Here is a 13,155-nt window from a genome sequence, read left to right on the forward strand (position 1 = left end):
GCGCGGGGCGGCCGAATGGTGATGCGGTGACCAATCAAGTGGCGACCAGCGGAGCGGCCGAATGGTTATGAGGTGACCAACCGAGTGGCGGCGCGCGGAGCGGTCGAGTGGTGATGAGGTGACCAACCAAGTGGCGATGCGCGGTGTGGCTGGATGGTGATGAGGTGACCAACCAATGCGACTCTTGGGGTGGCCAAGTGGTGATGAGGTGACCAACCAAGTGGCATTGCGCAGTGCGGCTGAATGGTGATGAGGTGACCAACCGAATGCTACTCTTTGGGCGGCCGAATGGTGATGAGGTCACCAACTGAGTCGCGATGCACGGGGCGGCCCAGTGGTGATGAGGTGATCAACCGTGTGGCGACGCACGGAGCGGCTGAGTGGTGATGATGTGATCAACCAAGATACGACGTGCGGGACGGCCGAATGGTGATGAGGTGACCAATCAAGTGGCGACTCGCGGAGCGGCTGAATGGTTATGAGGTGGCCAACCGAGTGGCGACGCCCAGAGCGGCCGTGTGGTGATGAGGTGACCAACCAAGCGGCGACGCGCGTCGCGTTGGAGTGGTGATGAGGTGACCAACCGAGTGGCGACGCGCGGAGCCGAGTGGTGATGAGATGACCAACCGTGTGGCGACGCGCGGAGCGGCCGAGTGGTGATGACGTGACAAACTGAGTGGCGACGCGCGGAGCGGCCGAGTGGTGATGAGGTAACCAACCGAGAGGCAACGCGTGGGGCGGACGAGTGGTGATGACGTGACCAATCAAGTAGCGACACGTGGAGCGGCCGAATGGTTATGAGGTGACCAACCGAGTGGCGACGCCCCCGAGTGGCGACGCGCGGAGCGGCGGAGTGGTGATGAGGTGACCAACCGAGAGGCGACACGCGGGGCGGCCGAGTGGTGATGAGGCGACCAACCGTTTGGCGACGCGTGAAGCGGCCAGTGGTGATGAGGTGACCAACCGAGTGGCGGCGCGCGGAGCGGCCGAGGGGTGATGTGGTGACGAATCGAGTGGCGACGCGCGGAGCGGGCGAGTGGTGATGAGGTGACCAACCGAGTGGCGACGCGTGGGGCGGCCGAGAGGTGACGAGGCGATCAACCGAGCGGCGATGCGCGGAGCGGTCGTGTGATGATGAGGTGACCAACCGATAGGTGACGGGCGGAGAGGCCGAGTGGTGATGAGGTGACCAACCGAGTGGCGACACCCGGGCGACCGAGTGGTGATGAGGTGACCAACCGAGTGGCGATGCGCAGAGCGGCCGAGTGGTGATGTGGTGACCAACCGAGAGGCGATGCGCAGGGCGACCGAGTGGTGATGAGGTGGCCAACCAAGTGACGACGTGCGGAGCAGAGGTGACCAACCGAGTGGCGACGCACGGAGGGGACGAATGGTGATAGGTGACCAACCGAGTGGCGACGCGCGGAGTGTCCGAGTGGTGATGAGGCGTCCAACCGAGTGGCGACGGGCGGAGCGGCCGAGTGGTGATGAGGTGACCAACCAAGTTGTGACGCGCGGAGCGGCCGAGTGGTGATGAGGTGACCAACCAAGTGGCGACGCGCGGAGCGGCCGAGTGGTGATGAGGTGACCAACCCAGTGGGGATACGCGGGGCGGCAGAGAGGTGATGAGGTGATCAACCGAGTGGTGACGCGCGGAACGGCCGAGTGGTGATGAGGTGACCAACCGAGTGGCGACGCGGGCAGCGGCCGAGTGGTGATGAGGTAACCAACCGAGAGGCAACGCGCGGGGCGGCCGAGTGGTGATGACGTGACCAATCAAGTAGCGATGCGCGGAGCGGCCGAATGGTTATGAGGTGACCAACCGAGTGGCGAGGCCCCCGAGTGGCAACGCGCGGAGTGGCGGAGTGTTGATGAGGTGACCAACCGAGAGGCAATGCGCGGGGCGGCCGAGTGGTGATGAGGCGACCAACCGTTTGGCGACGCGCGAAGCGGCTAGTGGTGATGAGGTGACCAACCGAGTGGCGACGACCGGAGCGGCCGAATGCTGATGAGGTGACCAACCGAGTGGCGACGCGCGGAGCGGCCGAATGGTTATGAGGTGACCAACCGAGTGGCGACGACCGGAGCGGCCGAATGGAGATGAGGTGACCAACCGAGTGGCGACGCGCGGAGCGGACGGGTGGTGATGTGGTGACCAACCAATTGGCGACGCTTGGAGTGGCCGAGTGGTGATGAGGTGACCAACCGAGTGATGACGCACGGGGCGGGCCAGTGGTGATGAGGTGATCAACCGAGTGGCGACGCGTGGTGCGGCCGAGTGGTGATGAGGTGCTCAACCGAGAGACGACGCGCGGGGCGGCCGAATGGTGATGAGGTGACCAATCAAGTGGCGACCAGCTGAGCGGTCGAGTGGTGATGAGGTGACCAACTGAGTGGCGACGCGCGGAGCGGACGGGTGGTGATGAGGTGACCAACCAAGTGGCGATGGTTGGAGCGGCCGAGTGGTGATGAGGTGACCAACCGAGTGACGACGCATGGGGCGGGCCACTGGTGATGAGGTGATCAACCGAGTGGCGACGCGTGGAGCGGCCGAGTGTTGATGAGGTGACCAACCGAGTGGCGACGCACGGAGCGGACGGGTGGTGATGAGGTGACCAACCAATTGGCGACGCTTGTTGCGGCCGAGTGGTGATGCGGTGACCAACCGAGTGACGACGCACGGGGCGGGCCAGTGGTGATGAGGTGATCAACCGAGTGGCGACGAGCGGAGCGGTCGAGTGGTGATGAGGTGATCAACGGAGAGACGACGCGCGGGGCGGCCAAATGGTGATGCGGTGACCAATCAAGTGGCGACCAGCGGAGCGGCCGAATGGTTATGAGGTGACCAACCGAGTGGCGGCGCGCGGAGCGGTCGAGTGGTGATGAGGTGACCAACCAAGTGGCGATGCGCGGTGTGGCTGGATGGTGATGAGGTGACCAACCAATGCGACTCTTGGGGTGGCCAAGTGGTGATGAGGTGACCAACCAAGTGGCATTGCGCAGTGCGGCTGAATGGTGATGAGGTGACCAACCGAATGCTACTCTTTGGGCGGCCGAATGGTGATGAGGTCACCAACTGAGTCGCGATGCACGGGGCGGCCCAGTGGTGATGAGGTGATCAACCGTGTGGCGACGCACGGAGCGGCTGAGTGGTGATGATGTGATCAACCAAGATACGACGTGCGGGACGGCCGAATGGTGATGAGGTGACCAATCAAGTGGCGACTCGCGGAGCGGCTGAATGGTTATGAGGTGGCCAACCGAGTGGCGACGCCCAGAGCGGCCGTGTGGTGATGAGGTGACCAACCAAGCGGCGACGCGCGTCGCGTTGGAGTGGTGATGAGGTGACCAACCGAGTGGCGACGCGCGGAGCCGAGTGGTGATGAGATGACCAACCGTGTGGCGACGCGCGGAGCGGCCGAGTGGTGATGACGTGACAAACTGAGTGGCGACGCGCGGAGCGGCCGAGTGGTGATGAGGTAACCAACCGAGAGGCAACGCGTGGGGCGGACGAGTGGTGATGACGTGACCAATCAAGTAGCGACACGTGGAGCGGCCGAATGGTTATGAGGTGACCAACCGAGTGGCGACGCCCCCGAGTGGCGACGCGCGGAGCGGCGGAGTGGTGATGAGGTGACCAACCGAGAGGCGACACGCGGGGCGGCCGAGTGGTGATGAGGCGACCAACCGTTTGGCGACGCGTGAAGCGGCCAGTGGTGATGAGGTGACCAACCGAGTGGCGGCGCGCGGAGCGGCCGAGGGGTGATGTGGTGACGAATCGAGTGGCGACGCGCGGAGCGGGCGAGTGGTGATGAGGTGACCAACCGAGTGGCGACGCGTGGGGCGGCCGAGAGGTGACGAGGCGATCAACCGAGCGGCGATGCGCGGAGCGGTCGTGTGATGATGAGGTGACCAACCGATAGGTGACGGGCGGAGAGGCCGAGTGGTGATGAGGTGACCAACCGAGTGGCGACACCCGGGCGACCGAGTGGTGATGAGGTGACCAACCGAGTGGCGATGCGCAGAGCGGCCGAGTGGTGATGTGGTGACCAACCGAGAGGCGATGCGCAGGGCGACCGAGTGGTGATGAGGTGGCCAACCAAGTGACGACGTGCGGAGCAGAGGTGACCAACCGAGTGGCGACGCACGGAGGGGACGAATGGTGATAGGTGACCAACCGAGTGGCGACGCGCGGAGTGTCCGAGTGGTGATGAGGCGTCCAACCGAGTGGCGACGGGCGGAGCGGCCGAGTGGTGATGAGGTGACCAACCAAGTTGTGACGCGCGGAGCGGCCGAGTGGTGATGAGGTGACCAACCAAGTGGCGACGCGCGGAGCGGCCGAGTGGTGATGAGGTGACCAACCCAGTGGGGATACGCGGGGCGGCAGAGAGGTGATGAGGTGATCAACCGAGTGGTGACGCGCGGAACGGCCGAGTGGTGATGAGGTGACCAACCGAGTGGCGACGCGGGCAGCGGCCGAGTGGTGATGAGGTAACCAACCGAGAGGCAACGCGCGGGGCGGCCGAGTGGTGATGACGTGACCAATCAAGTAGCGATGCGCGGAGCGGCCGAATGGTTATGAGGTGACCAACCGAGTGGCGAGGCCCCCGAGTGGCAACGCGCGGAGTGGCGGAGTGTTGATGAGGTGACCAACCGAGAGGCAATGCGCGGGGCGGCCGAGTGGTGATGAGGCGACCAACCGTTTGGCGACGCGCGAAGCGGCTAGTGGTGATGAGGTGACCAACCGAGTGGCGACGACCGGAGCGGCCGAATGCTGATGAGGTGACCAACCGAGTGGCGACGCGCGGAGCGGCCGAATGGTTATGAGGTGACCAACCGAGTGGCGACGACCGGAGCGGCCGAATGGAGATGAGGTGACCAACCGAGTGGCGACGCGCGGAGCGGACGGGTGGTGATGTGGTGACCAACCAATTGGCGACGCTTGGAGTGGCCGAGTGGTGATGAGGTGACCAACCGAGTGATGACGCACGGGGCGGGCCAGTGGTGATGAGGTGATCAACCGAGTGGCGACGCGTGGAGCGGCCGAGTGGTGATGAGGTGCTCAACCGAGAGACGACGCGCGGGGCGGCTGAATGGTGATGAGGTGACCAATCAAGTGGCGACCAGCTGAGCGGTCGAGTGGTGATGAGGTGACCAACTGAGTGGCGACGCGCGGAGCGGACGGGTGGTGATGAGGTGACCAACCAAGTGGCGATGGTTGGAGCGGCCGAGTGGTGATGAGGTGACCAACCGAGTGACGACGCATGGGGCGGGCCACTGGTGATGAGGTGATCAACCGAGTGGCGACGCGTGGAGCGGCCGAGTGTTGATGAGGTGACCAACCGAGTGGCGACGCGCGGAGCGGACGGGTGGTGATGAGGTGACCAACCAATTGGCGACGCTTGTTGCGGCCGAGTGGTGATGCGGTGACCAACCGAGTGACGACGCACGGTGCGGGCCAGTGGTGATGAGGTGATCAACCGAGTGGCGACGCGTGGAGCGGCCGAGTGGTGATGAGGTGATCAACGGAGAGACGACGCGCGGGGCGGCCGAATGGTGATGCGATGACCAATCAAGTGGCGACCAGCGGATCGGCCGAATGGTTATGAGGTGACCAACCGAGTGGCGGCGCGCGGAGCGGTCGAGTGGTGATGAGGTGACCAACCGAGTGGCGATGCGCGGTGTGGCTGGATGGTGATGAGGTGACCAACCAATGCGACTCTTGGGGTGGCCAAGTGGTGATGAGGTGACCAACCAAGTGGCATTGCGCAGTGCGGCTGAATGGTGATGACGTGACCAACCGAATGCTACTCTTTGGGCGGCCGAATGGTGATGAGGTCACCAACTGAGTCGCGATGCACGGGGCGGCCCAGTGGTGATGAGGTGATCAACCGTGTGGCGACGCGCGGAGCGGCTGAGTGGTGATGAGGTGATCAACCAAGATACGACGCGCGGGACGGCCGAATGGTGATGAGGTGACCAATCAAGTGGCGACTCGCGGAGCGGCTGAATGGTTATGAGGTGACCAACCGAGTGGCGAGGCCCAGAGCGGCCGAGTGGTGATGATGTGATCAACCGAGAGACGACGCGTGGGGCGGCCGAATGGTGATGAGGTGACCAACCAAGTGGCGACGCCCGAAGCGGCCGAATGGTGATGAGGTGACCAATCAAGTGGTGACTCGCGAAGCGGCCGAATGGTTATGAGGTGACCAACCGAGTGGCGACGCCCAGAGCGGCCGAGTGTTGATGAGGTGACAAACCAAGTGGCGACGCGTGTCGCGGCCGAGTGGTGATGAGGTGACCAACCGAGTGGCGACGCGCGGAGCCGAGTGGTGATGAGATGACCAACCGAGTGGCGACGCGCGGATCGGCCGAGTGGTGATGAGGTGACCAACCGAGTGGCGACGCGCGGAGCGGCCGAATGGTGATGAGGTGACCAACCGAGTGGCGAGGCCCCCAACTGGCGACAAGCGGAGCGGCAGAGTGGTGTTGAGGTGACCAACCGAGAGGCAACGCGCGGGGCGGCCGAGTGGTGATGAGGCGACCAACAGATTGGCGAGGCGTGAAGCGGCCAGTGGTGATGAGGTGAATAACCGAGTGGCGACGACCGGAGCGGCCGAATGGTGATGATGTAACCAACCAAGTGGCGACGCGCGGAGCGGCCGAATGGTTATGAGGTGACCAACCGAGTGGCGACCACCGGAGCGGCCGAATGTTGATGAGGTGACCAACCGACTGGCGACGCCCGGAGCAATCGAGTGGTGATGAGGTGACCAACTGAGTGGCGACGCGCGGAGCGGCCGGGTGGTGATGAGGTGACCAACCAAGTGGCGAAGCTTGGATCGGCCGAGTGGTGATGAGGTGACCAACCGAGTGACGACGCACGGGGCGGGCCAGTGGTGATGAGGTGATCAACCGAGTGGCGACGCGCGGAGCGGCCGAGTGGTGACGAGGTGATCAACCGAGAGACGGCGCGTGAGGCAGCCGGATGGTGATGAGGTGACCAATCAAGCGGCGACCCACGGAGCGGCCCAATGGTTATGAGGTGACCAACCAAGTGGCGACGCGCGGAGCGGCCGAGTGGTGATGAGGTGACCAACTGCGTGGCGACGTGCGGAGCGGCCGGGTGATGATGAGGTGACCAACCAAGTGGCGACGCTTGGAGCGGCCGAGTGGTGATGAGGTGACCAACCAAGTGGCAAAGCTTGGATCGGCCGAGTGGTGATGAGGTGACCAACCGAGTGACGACGCACTGTGCGGGCCAGTGGTGATGAGGTGATCAACCGAGTGGCGACGCGCGGAGCGGCCGAGTGGTGATGAGGTGATCAACCGAGAGACGACGCGTGGGGCGGCCGAATGGTGATGAGGTGACCAACCGAGTGACGACGCACTGTGCGGGCCAGTGGTGATGAGGTGACCAACCAAGTGGCGACGCTTGGAGCGGCCGAGTGGTGATGAGGTGACCAACCGAGTGACGACGCACTGTGCGGGCCAGTGGTGATGAGGTGATCAACCGAGTGGCGACGCGCGGAGCGGCCGAGTGGTGATGAGGTGATCAACCGAGAGACGACGCGTGGGGCGGCCGAATGGTGATGAGGTGACCAATCAAGTGGCGACCCGCGGAACGGCCGAATGGTTATGAGGTGACCAAGCAAGTGGCGGCGCGCGGAGCGGCCGAGTGGTGATGAGGTGACCAATCGAGTGGCGACGCGCGGAGCGGCCGAGTGGTGATGAGGTGACCAACCGAGAGGCAACGTGCTGGGCGGCCGAGTGGTGCTGAGGTCACCAACCAAGTGGCGATGCGCAGTGCGGCTGAATGGTGATGAGGTGACCAACCAATCCGACTCTTGCGGCGGCCAAATGGTTATGAGGTGACCAACCGAATGCGACTCTATGGGCGGCCGAATGGTGATGAGGTGACCAACCGAGTGGCGATGCACGGGGCGGCCCAGTGGTGATGAGGTGATCAACCATGTGGCGACGCACGGAGCGGCCGAGTGGTGATGAGGTGATCAACCAAGATACGACGCGTGGGACAGCCGAATGGTGATGAGGTGACCAATCAAGTGGTGACTCGCGGAGCGGCCGAATGGTTATGAGGTGACCAACCGAGTGGCGACGCCCAGAGCGGCCGAGTGTTGATAAGGTGACAAACCAAGTGGCGACGCGTGTCGCGGCCGAGTGGTGATGAGGTGACCAACCGAGTGGCGACGCGCGGAGCCGAGTGGTGATGAGATGACCAACCGAGTGGCGACGCGCGGATCGGCCGAGTGGTGATGAGGTGACCAACCGAGTGGCGACGCGCGAAGCGGCCGAATGGTGATGAGGTGACCAACCGAGTGGCGAGGCCCCCAACTGGCGACAAGCGGAGCGGCAGAGTGGTGTTGAGTTGACCAACCGAGAGGCAACGCGCGGGGCGGCCGAGTGGTGATGAGGCGACCAACCGATTGGCGACGCGTGAAGCGGCCAGTGGTGATGAGGTGAATAACCGAGTGGCGACGACCGGAGCGGCCGAATGGTGATGATGTGACCAACCAAGTGGCGACGCGCGGAGCGGCCGAATGGTTATGAGGTGACCAACCGAGTGGCGACGACCGGAGCGGCCGAATGTCGATGAGGTGACCAACCGACTGGCGACGCCCGGAGCAATCGAGTGGTGATGAGGTGACCAACTGAGTGGCGACGCGCGGAGCGGCCGGGTGGTGATGAGGTGACCAACCAAGTGGCGAAGCTTGGATCGGCCGAGTGGTGATGAGGTGACCAACCGAGTGACGACGCACGGGGCGGGCCAGTGGTGATGAGGTGATCAACCGAGTGGCGACGCGCGGAGCGGCCGAGTGGTGACGAGGTGATCAACCGAGAGACGGCGCGCGAGGCAGCCGAATGGTGATGAGGTGACCAATCAAGTGGCGACCCACGGAGCGGCCCAATGGTTATGAGGTGACCAACCAAGTGGCGGCGCGCGGAGCGGCCGAGTGGTGATGAGGTGACCAACTGAGTGGCGACGCGCGGAGCGGCCGGGTGATGATGAGGTGACCAACCAAGTGGCGACGCTTGGAGCGGCCGAGTGGTGATGAGGTGACCAACCGAGTGACGACGCACGGGGCGGGCCAGTGGTGATGAGGTGATCAACCGAGTGGCGACGCGCGGAGCGGCCGAGTGGTGACGAGGTGATCAACCGAGAGACGGCGCGTGAGGCAGCCGGATGGTGATGAGGTGACCAATCAAGCGGCGACCCACGGAGCGGCCCAATGGTTATGAGGTGACCAACCAAGTGGCGACGCGCGGAGCGGCCGAGTGGTGATGAGGTGACCAACTGCGTGGCGACGTGCGGAGCGGCCGGGTGATGATGAGGTGACCAACCAAGTGGCGACGCTTGGAGCGGCCGAGTGGTGATGAGGTGACCAACCAAGTGGCAAAGCTTGGATCGGCCGAGTGGTGATGAGGTGACCAACCGAGTGACGACGCACTGTGCGGGCCAGTGGTGATGAGGTGATCAACCGAGTGGCGACGCGCGGAGCGGCCGAGTGGTGATGAGGTGATCAACCGAGAGACGACGCGTGGGGCGGCCGAATGGTGATGAGGTGACCAACCGAGTGACGACGCACTGTGCGGGCCAGTGGTGATGAGGTGACCAACCAAGTGGCGACGCTTGGAGCGGCCGAGTGGTGATGAGGTGACCAACCGAGTGACGACGCACTGTGCGGGCCAGTGGTGATGAGGTGATCAACCGAGTGGCGACGCGCGGAGCGGCCGAGTGGTGATGAGGTGATCAACCGAGAGACGACGCGTGGGGCGGCCGAATGGTGATGAGGTGACCAATCAAGTGGCGACCCGCGGAACGGCCGAATGGTTATGAGGTGACCAAGCAAGTGGCGGCGCGCGGAGCGGCCGAGTGGTGATGAGGTGACCAATCGAGTGGCGACGCGCGGAGCGGCCGAGTGGTGATGAGGTGACCAACCGAGAGGCAACGTGCTGGGCGGCCGAGTGGTGCTGAGGTCACCAACCAAGTGGCGATGCGCAGTGCGGCTGAATGGTGATGAGGTGACCAACCAATCCGACTCTTGCGGCGGCCAAATGGTTATGAGGTGACCAACCGAATGCGACTCTATGGGCGGCCGAATGGTGATGAGGTGACCAACCGAGTGGCGATGCACGGGGCGGCCCAGTGGTGATGAGGTGATCAACCATGTGGCGACGCACGGAGCGGCCGAGTGGTGATGAGGTGATCAACCAAGATACGACGCGCGGGACAGCCGAATGGTGATGAGGTGACCAATCAAGTGGTGACTCGCGGAGCGGCCGAATGGTTATGAGGTGACCAACCGAGTGGCGACGCCCAGAGCGGCCGAGTGTTGATAAGGTGACAAACCAAGTGGCGACGCGTGTCGCGGCCGAGTGGTGATGAGGTGACCAACCGAGTGGCGACGCGCGGAGCCGAGTGGTGATGAGATGACCAACCGAGTGGCGACGCGCGGATCGGCCGAGTGGTGATGAGGTGACCAACCGAGTGGCGACGCGCGAAGCGGCCGAATGGTGATGAGGTGACCAACCGAGTGGCGAGGCCCCCAACTGGCGACAAGCGGAGCGGCAGAGTGGTGTTGAGTTGACCAACCGAGAGGCAACGCGCGGGGCGGCCGAGTGGTGATGAGGCGACCAACCGATTGGCGACGCGTGAAGCGGCCAGTGGTGATGAGGTGAATAACCGAGTGGCGACGACCGGAGCGGCCGAATGGTGATGATGTGACCAACCAAGTGGCGACGCGCGGAGCGGCCGAATGGTTATGAGGTGACCAACCGAGTGGCGACGACCGGAGCGGCCGAATGTCGATGAGGTGACCAACCGACTGGCGACGCCCGGAGCAATCGAGTGGTGATGAGGTGACCAACTGAGTGGCGACGCGCGGAGCGGCCGGGTGGTGATGAGGTGACCAACCAAGTGGCGAAGCTTGGATCGGCCGAGTGGTGATGAGGTGACCAACCGAGTGACGACGCACGGGGCGGGCCAGTGGTGATGAGGTGATCAACCGAGTGGCGACGCGCGGAGCGGCCGAGTGGTGACGAGGTGATCAACCGAGAGACGGCGCGCGAGGCAGCCGAATGGTGATGAGGTGACCAATCAAGTGGCGACCCACGGAGCGGCCCAATGGTTATGAGGTGACCAACCAAGTGGCGGCGCGCGGAGCGGCCGAGTGGTGATGAGGTGACCAACTGAGTGGCGACGCGCGGAGCGGCCGGGTGATGATGAGGTGACCAACCAAGTGGCGACGCTTGGAGCGGCCAAGTGGTGCTGAGGTGACCAACCAAGTGGCGAAGCTTGGATCGGCCGAGTGGTGACGAGGTGACCAACCGAGTGACGACGCACTGGGCGGGCCAGTGGTGATGAGGTGATCAACCGAGTGGCGACGCGCGGAGCGGCCGAGTGGTGATGAGGTGATCAACCGAGAGACGACGCGTGGGGCGGCCGAATGGTGATGAGGTGACCAATCAAGTGGCGACCCGCGGAGCGGCCGAATGGTTATGAGGTGACCAACCAAGTGGCGGCGCGCGGAGCGGCCGAGTGGTGATGAGGTGACCAACTGAGTGGCGACGCGCGGAGCGGCCGGGTGATGATGAGGTGACCAACCATGTGGCGACGCTTGGAGCGGCCGAGTGGTGATGAGGTGACCAACTGAGTGACGACGCACTGTGCGGGCCAGTGGTGATGAGGTGATCAACCGAGTGGCAACGCGCGGAGCGGCCGAGTGGTGATGAGGTGATCAACCGAGAGACGACGCGTGGGGCAGCCGAATGGTGATGAGGTGACCAATCAAGTGGCGACCCGCGGAACGGCCGAATGGTTATGAGGTGACCAACCAAGTGGCAACGCGCGGAGCGGCCGGGTGATGATGAGGTGACCAACCAAGTGGCGACAGTTGGAGCGGCCGAGTAGTGATAAGGTGACCAACCGAGTGACGACGCACTGTGCGGGCCAATGGTGATGAGGTGATCAACCGAGTGGCGACGCGCGGAGCGGCCGAGTGGTGATGAGGTGATCAACCGAGAGACGACGCGTGGGGCGGCCGAATGGTGATGAGGTGACCAATCAAGTGGCGACCCGCGGAGCGGCCGAATGGTTATGAGGTGACCAACCAAGTGGCGGCGCGCGGAGCGGCCGAGTGGTGATGAGGTGACCAATCGAGTGGCGACGCGCGGAGCGGCCGAGTGGTGATGAGGTGACCAACCGAGTGGCGACGCGCGGAGCCGAGTGGTGATGAGATGACCAACCGAGTGGCGACGCGCGGATCGGCCGAGTGGTGATGAGGTGACCAACCGAGTGGCGACGCGCGGAGCGGCCGAGTGGTGATGAGGTAACCAACCGAGAGGCAACGCGCGGGGCGGCCGAGTGTTGATGACGTGGCCAATCAAGTAGCGACGCGCGGAGCGGCCAAATGGTTATGACGTGACCAACCGAGTGGCGAGGCCCCCGAGTGGTGACGCGCGGAGCGGCGGAGTGGTGATGAGGTGACCAACCGAGAGGCAACGCGTGGGGCGGCCAAGTGGTGATGAGGCAACCAACCAATTGGCGACGCGCGAAGCGGCCAGTGGTGATGAGGTGACCAACCGAGTGGTGACGACCGGAGTGGCCGAATGGTTATGAGGTGACCAACCGAGTGGCGACGACCGGAGCGGCCGAATGGCGATGAGGTGACCAACCGAGTGGCGACGCCCGAAGCGCTCGAGTGGTGATGAGGTGACCAACTGAGTGCCGACGCGCGGAGCGGCCGGGTGATGATGAGGTGACCAACCAAGTGGCGACGCTTGGAGCGGCCGAGTGGTGAGGAGGTGACCAACCGAGTGACGACGCACTGTGCGGGCCAGTGGTGATGAGGTGATCAACCAAGTGGCGACGCGCGGAGCGGCCGAGTGGTGATGAGGTGATCAACCGAGAGACGACGCGTGGGGCGGCCGAATGGTGATAAGGTGACCAATCAAGTGGCGACCCGCGGAGCGGCCGAATGGTTATGAGGTGACAAACCAAGTGGCGGCGCGCGGAGCGGCCGAGTGGTGATGAGGTGACCAATCGAGTGGCGACGCGCGGAGCGGCCGAGTGGTGATGAGGTGACCAACCGAGTGGCGACGCGCGGAGCCGAGTGGTGATGAGCTGACCAACCG

This window comes from Triticum urartu, chromosome 3A, assembly GCF_056163025.1.
Source record: "Triticum urartu cultivar PI428250 chromosome 3A, HENAU_Tu73, whole genome shotgun sequence".
NCBI classification, from domain to species: Eukaryota; Viridiplantae; Streptophyta; class Magnoliopsida; order Poales; family Poaceae; genus Triticum; species Triticum urartu.